This window comes from Brachyhypopomus gauderio, chromosome 17 (genome assembly GCF_052324685.1).
Source record: "Brachyhypopomus gauderio isolate BG-103 chromosome 17, BGAUD_0.2, whole genome shotgun sequence".
Classification (NCBI taxonomy): domain Eukaryota; kingdom Metazoa; phylum Chordata; class Actinopteri; order Gymnotiformes; family Hypopomidae; genus Brachyhypopomus; species Brachyhypopomus gauderio.
Genome location: NC_135227.1, coordinates 14,235,149 through 14,241,115, shown reverse-complemented (window position 1 = coordinate 14,241,115; position 5,967 = coordinate 14,235,149). Strand labels below are relative to the sequence as shown.

The 5,967-nt window shown below is 38.9% G+C and overlaps 1 long non-coding RNA gene across 1 annotated transcript; it reads left to right on the top strand.

Annotated features, from left to right (window-relative positions):
• Positions 1-1,279: 1,279 nt before the first annotated feature.
• LOC143480992 (uncharacterized) lies at positions 1,280-5,414 on the top strand. The gene is made up of 3 exons (XR_013121928.1): positions 1,280-1,308; positions 4,872-4,970; positions 5,087-5,414. It is a non-coding gene; the product is annotated as an uncharacterized LOC143480992 (long non-coding RNA).
• Positions 5,415-5,967: the final 553 nt, after the last annotated feature.

The window sequence follows — 5,967 nt, the reverse complement described above, 5'->3', positions numbered from 1 at the left end:
CTGTGCTCGTCGTTGTCTAAAGTCTACACGTCTCAGTGTGTATGTATACGTGTTCCGTGTGCGCTATTGCGCAATTTCTATTTAAAATAAAAGTGACGTCAGTCTAAAGGAGGATTCCTCCTTCGCCACGACCCCATCGTCACAACAAGTACATCCCCATGTCAGTTGTAGTGTGGATGGGGTCTTGAAGGATTGGATTTCTTGTCCCTATGTTTTCAAAATATAAATAGCTCTTACAAACTTCTGACAAAATTTGAGGTTTACAAAAATAACAAAATTACCATCTAATACAAAATGAATTAAAAAGGAATTTAGCAAAACATATTACTTCATTTCAATAAAATACATATATCTGAGAGTACACATATGGGGCGAGATCCAAATACATAGATTCACACATTGAGTGTTCCAGCTGTACATACAATTGAAAACATAAAATAAATTGCTTACATAAATTTAAGAAATGACATGGTTACTGTAGGATCAATGTAATAAATGTCATATAAAGATGGTTTATCTCCTGTACCACCCTAAGCCTCCTACTCCATGCATCATGCCTGATCAGTGGTGTTGGGCTTCCACTCCTTTGATCCAAACAGAATTTTGTATGAAGTCCATCTTAGACTGTACATAATGTGGTAAGGAGTTTTATTATAGTATTTTAACTTTTAGAAATGTTCCTAATTGGGATTAATAGTAAGAAGGCCTAAATGATTTATTCCCTCTAGCACAGACCTTTGAATTAATGCTACTGAGTGAAAAACCTTATATGTGCGACACATCTCCCATTTACTGTATAAAGCCTTGTTTTGTCTTAAGTGATTTTGCATTCTAAACGTTGTAACGTGAACTTTGTGTTTGGTGTGCATGACAGAAGAATACATGGTTACGCGACTCGGAACCTAGGTGTTATTTTGATGTGTGTTCCGACGTACACCGAAAATTGATTTATGACACAATGTAGGAACGGATCAACATCGTAAGTCCAGGACCCCCTGTATGTGATTTAATTATTTATATGTTATCATTTAAACATCTACTTTTTATGTATATACTGGTTTCTCCATCAATCAATTCAGAAGCACTTTGATTGCCCAGCTGATGAAGGACCTCTGTCTGAAACATCCTGTTTCTCCAAAGCAAAGCCCTTTATACAAACTGGTTATTAAACACATTCCAACTGGTTCCTCCTTCTACTGACTCAGAAACACCTTACTTCCTTGTGATGACCTAACAAATGAGGCCAATATTCCATCTGTCACAATTAGACCAAGGGGATCCTACAGTCAGACACAAGCCAAACAGAAGGTAAGGCAGGCTGAGACAAATACACAGAGATCATTAGTCAGGGGTACAAAGCATTATCCAAAAGGCGATCAACGCGAGAGTGTCAGAACCAGAGTGCCCTGGAACAAGTTAAAGGAAATTCAGTATGTTGGTCCAAGACAAACCAATACAAAGAGAGAGTGTAACATACATATTCAGTAAGTAATCAGTAAGACAACAGATGGAGTGTTACTTTTCTGGCAAAGGCATCTAAAGGAGTGTGGTTTGTCTCTTAACAGTGATTGACTGGCTGTCTCACGGAGAGAGCAGGTTGCAGGCTTGATAGTCACTGTAGTTTCCATATTTTTCTCAAGTATGCAAACTCTTAACTTCACAGACTTTCACCAGATGTGTCATACACAGCAGACTTCCTGTCATGTGTGGATAAAATATTTGGCATCCTAAATTCAATGTAAGATTTTCTACACAAATATTCTTATTTAATGTCAAATGTGTGACATGACGGGTTCAGACAGTTTACTGTGCCTGCTTTACTGAACATGCAATAAAAGTACAAAGATCGCGTTCTGTAAAACATCACCAGTTTGGGAAAGCAGACAAAGAAAGACAGAACAGAGTGAGAGTGATACAGACGTGATACAGAAGTGCCCCTGTCACTGGGGTAACAAGGATTCACTAATTTAACTTACGAATCAAAAGGGTGAAGAAGGCCTTTATGATCCAGAAATATCACTCAGATTGAACAACTGAAGGAGGTCATTAATTGTGTTTCTGCTTGGAAATTCAGTTTATGTATGCAAATATATTGCTTTATTTGACTGTCAAATAATGTCAATTCTCATTTCCATAACATTATGAATGTTAGATAAATCGGGTACAGTACCTCCATGGCGAAGGAGTTTTTTCCTGACACTGGGGTGTCAGCATCAGCACTGCGTTGAGGTAACCTCTTGACAGCATTTTAAAGCATAAGCCGTCAATGTGGATGTGCACACAATACAAAGGAAATTTTATTACACTGTAAAATGCAGCCTCCTAGGAAACACTGCTCTTAACCCACCCATAATTTACACCTTCACATGAGTGTAGTTATTTTGTATTTGTCTTTACCACTTCCACAATCTATTTCTATTATATAGGCTATGGCCTGGGAGTTTACAGCAGCACGGCAATCTGATGAGCATCTTTGGGACCACTAACTACATCCCAGACTATGACGTGAACCTTATGAGGTCACATTTGACACACCAAAACCAGTGGTGCCATGGTCGACATTCAATGCCAAAACACAACCTTTGCCTCAACATTAAGAATACATCAAACACATTCCATTCTAGGAGTACTACTGTATAGTGTGATGGGCGAGGAGTGCAAAATATAAAAGGAGGCGATCATGCCAGTCTCAGGGAAAAGGGAGATTTAATGGATAAAGTGCACAAACACAAAACCTGTGACATAATCCAAATTAAGGATACAATAACCAGCAGTCAACTGGTACAAAAGACACGACATAGATAGACAAACAACACTCAGGTGTCGGGTATCCCAATAGGCCTTGCCCACCCGACAGATGAACACGACGCAATATATATTAACTTTGATACTCAGAGGCCATACAAGCCACTTTTGTATATTTTTTTTCTTGTTCAAATTCTTTGTAAATAAGCCCACAATCCCTCGATATCTCCTGAAATTCTGGAACATGAATTACAAGAAAGGGCTAAAGGAGATAATGAACACCTAGAAATCATAATGACGTCAATATCAACTAGCTGGTGTGACAAATTCTCTCGTAAAGTTATGTGGCTATAGCCATCTGACCCTCAGCCCAGCACCGAGTGCTGTATTATAACACTGCCAAAAACCAAAATATGATAAAACCATTAATGGCAATGTCTACAAAATGGAGAAAAAACTTTTTCCATCTCTTGTGAGTTTTATGAAGTAAGCTGTGCACATTTAACATCTGGTTTGATTTATCAACGCCTCCCATATGTTTATTATAATCATTTATTTCAGTTGGTCGTGGCACTACTTTTCTGTCCCAAACAGCACAATTCACCATTTTTTACTAGCCTAGACATTTCTGCAGAATCATTAAAGTTGTGGAAATTGGAAAAGCTTATAACTGCACAAGTGTCCTTTCACTGGACAACTAACACATTATTCTTTACGCCATCACATGTCCCCAAAGATAGCTTTTCATTTCTTCAAAGTCAGAAATGATCTTCTATATGCTAACTCTCCATGCACCATGAGCATTTATTCCCCACTGTCTATCCCCTGATCATAAGATCTGGTGATGTGTAAAAATTGTCAAATAATACTGCTCTTCTCACACACACCTTTGTATACCTGTCATCACTAACCATGTATATGTGAAGGTCTAAAGTGACACACAATTATAAAGACAAAAAAAACACAACATAAAATACATATAAAAAATACAAATTTATACAAATATTTTTTTTAAATATATCATTTTATAACATATATTAAAAAAAACTTGTTCAGCAAGTGTGAAATGACATGTCCAGGTACGTGTGTGGAATAGAGAACAGGTGTGAGATCAGAGGAGAGGAAGAGCTGGTCTGCCATGTTGTGGAATCCTGAGTAATCCTGAGTTCCTAGATCCTGGATGTGGTTGCTCAGAATCTGAGGCAGAGAAGTGAACAAATGTTAATAAGTAGCCCGCAAAACAGGTCCAATTCATCTGGTGTCGCTTTATCCCAAGCACCATCATGGTTTGCACATGGCACACTGTTCAGCACTAGTTCCTATTACCTAAAAAGTTTTACTTCACCTAAGGTGTTGGAGCTGACCACTGAGAAACAGCGGAAGCCATTGCGGGTGTATTCTAAGCCACACTGATGCTCTGTTATTTACTGGCTTGAGTTGACATCGTTACAGAGCATCTAAGAATCACTAAGGATAGTTTGCAACATGTGTTAAAATATTTTCTGCTGAAAGTTTTACAGTAATCTAATTATTTACCCAAATAAAGAATCTTTACTTTTCAAAAATTAATCTCTCCACTAGTTTTCAATTACATGCTTTCAGATTTGTGCTACTCCTCATCCTACATCCAGTTGATTGGCTACAGACTGCATGATCCAAGCAGAATAGAAAGGGGTCTTAGTTGTTAATTAAAGCATGCAGGTTTCTGAGGAAATGAAATGTGTCACTTTGAGGGGGAAGCAATCTTTTCATCCCAAAGGACTGATGGACACTTCACCCATCATCTCTCTGGGTTCTAACAGGTTTCTTAGGCTCTACGTGTTGCCAGCCTATAAAAACAACCTTCCATTTACCAACAACTGGCTGGAGTACAAACAAGGGTACCTTAGTAAGAGGTTCTGTGTGCATGTCTGTGTGTGCATGCGTGTGTGTGTGTGTGTGTGTGTGTGTGTGTGTGTGTGTGTGTGTGTGTGTGTGTGTAAGGTCACCATATCTCAGCTTGTGCTCGAGTCCAATCCGCATGATGAAGCATTCAGTAGAAAATCTAAATTAGTGTATTATAATTATTGAGTATACTGTACCTGAATGTTAATTGTAATGACTTACGGATTCTTCTGGCTTTAAAGATTAGCAGAATGTCCATCCTTCACCAAGGAGAAAGAAGAACTTAGGCTACCACTAATGCCACCACCACTATGCCCTGCTTAGTTGCAGCTGTTCCCCAGGTAGGTCCTGCAGTCCTTGCATCCTCTACATCAGAATATCTATGTGGAAAACTGATCCTCCGTCTTAGAATACTGTATCCCTTCTGGCTCTTGCTTGGCGTGTTCACCTCTTTCAGGCTGTAGAGCAACGTGTGGGAGGTACAGCGCAGCAAGAAGTTCTATGGTGTTGGTCACCCATCATTCTACACCTCAGTCTAAAAGGTGAGCAAAATGAAACCACAGCCCGTTTGCCTGTGAGAGCTAGTACACCCAGATTCTGCCATTCTCTAAAGGGAGGATAATGTTTATCTCTGCTTGTTTGTCTGTGTGTGCATATACATTTGTCTTATTTGTTTCACCTTTTCCTCGTCTCATCTGTAACAACTCGGGGAGGGAGGCTTGATGCAAGTGCAGGAGATGTTAATTAATAATGATTTTATCACAATCACACCAACACTACATAAAGTACACTGAAATAATACAAAGACAAACCAAACCTTAACCAAATAAACCAACTAAAACTAAAGGCAAAAACTAAAACACTGATGTGTCATGAAAGCTAGAAACAAAGACATGAAACAGCAAGATCACAAACAGCATTCAAACTCATGGTACTTATAAATCAAAAAGGCAGCAGGACTAAAACAAGCCAGGATAAAGAAGACTAAACATAATAGAACCACAGAATGAGAACTACACATAAAGACATAACCAAAACCACAACACAGACGTGACCTTAAGCAGAAACCAGAACCAAACAACCAGGGACTGATAAGCAAAATGCAGGGAAACACAGGGTTTATATACACAAACCAATAACCCAACGAGACACACATGAAAACCATGATGGGGGGCGAAGTACATGGGACGCACGTGAAACTGGACACAATAAGGAATTTCAAAATAAAAGCACACAAAGAAGAAACCAAGACACAAACCAAACCTAAACAAGGGTTGTTGCCAAGGGGACTGTGACATCGGCACGTCTGTTGCACATCATCCCCTATGTCACAATAAA